Raw genomic sequence first — 1,663 nt, forward strand, 5'->3', positions numbered from 1 at the left:
ACTTAATTGTATAGGATGTCATAGGTTAGGTGGGAAGTTTAAGCTTATCAAAGATTCAAATTTCAAGCTCACTTAACCATATATGCATCCTACCTTGACCCTAGCCCCATTACAACCAAAGAAAAGACCTCATGATACTTGTATGCATGCATGAAATATATGTTGATTGGTAGAAGAAGAACAAATCTTGGAAAACATGATTAGGGGAGAATTGAGAGAATCAACCCTAAACACTTGAGCGAATAGAGTGCAAACACATCCGGTGAGGGTTTGATGCTCAATTACATGTTTTCACCTATGACCATATTTTTCATGCAAGTTTGTAAAAATATTTAATAGCTCAATTCAATTGTGGTTTGGCATGGTTGTTAATACCTTTTGCCCTTGTGCTTATATATGCTTCTTGGGAATTAATTTATTTTGACCAAGCAATTGCATTCATGTAGATAGTTGCATATAGGTAGATTGCATTTGGTTAGTTCCATTGAATAAATGCCATACCCTTTACTTCATTCTTGGTTTAAGCATGAGGACATGCTTGGTTTAAGTGTGGGGAGGTTGACAAACCCCAATTTGACGGTTTATCTTGTATTAATTTTAGGGGATTTTATAACCTTTTTACCCACATTTATCCATTGAGATAGCGTGGTTTTGTGATTGTCTCCTTATTTGTGCTTAGATGTGAAAACATGCTTTCTAGACCTTAAATTAGCTAAATTCAATTCACACGCGTCGGTGCCGTTTTATGATTTTTTAATGAAAACGTGGCCAACGAATTCTGAAGGGTTGTGGGGCCCAATTGCAACCAACTTTGGCGCCAAAGATGCTATTTAAAGCCAAGGATTGAAGAGCAAAGGGGATTCCAACTCATTAATTCATTACACACTCATTAGGATTAGTTAGAATTAGTTTCTAGAGAGAGAAGCTCTCTCTTCTCTCTAGAATTAGGATTAGGATTAGGTTTAGTTCTTAGATTTAGATTTAGATTCATCTTCTTCTACTTCTATCTTCTCAATTCCTTGTTGTTAGATTCATCTTCCTCTATTCTTTTGTTGTAATTTCCTTTATGTTGTTCTTATGCTTTGTTGTAGATCTAGTATTGTTCCTTCCATTTTCTTTCAATTCAATAAGAGGTAATTCACAATAATTGTTCTTCTTTACTTTTCTATTGTTGATCTCTTGTTTTTGTAGTTGTAGATCCCTTTAATTCTTGCATTTAATAATGTTTACTTCTATTGCACTTTATGTGTTTGATAAAATGTCTCTTCTAGATATAGTGTAGATTTTGTTCCTCTTGGCCTAGGTAGAGTAATTAGTGACACTTGAGTTATCTAATTCCTTTGTTGATTGGTAATTGGAGAGATTGCTAATTGGTTTGGAGTGCACTAAAGCTAGTCTTTCCTTGGGAGTTGGCTAGGACTTGTGGCTCAAGTCAATTCATCCACTTGACTTTCCTTTATTTGCAAGGGTTAACTAAGTGGTAGCAATGAACAATTCTCATCACAATTGAGAAGGATAACTAGGATAGAACTTCTAGTTCTCATACCTTGCCAAGAGTCTTTTATAGTTGTTAGTTTATTTTCTTGCCATTTACTTTCATGTTTCTTATCCAAAACCCCAAAACACGTCACAACCAATAACAAGACACTTTATTGTAATTCCT

The sequence above is a fragment of the Arachis duranensis genome, chromosome 1 (genome assembly GCF_000817695.3).
Source record: "Arachis duranensis cultivar V14167 chromosome 1, aradu.V14167.gnm2.J7QH, whole genome shotgun sequence".
NCBI classification, from domain to species: domain Eukaryota; kingdom Viridiplantae; phylum Streptophyta; class Magnoliopsida; order Fabales; family Fabaceae; genus Arachis; species Arachis duranensis.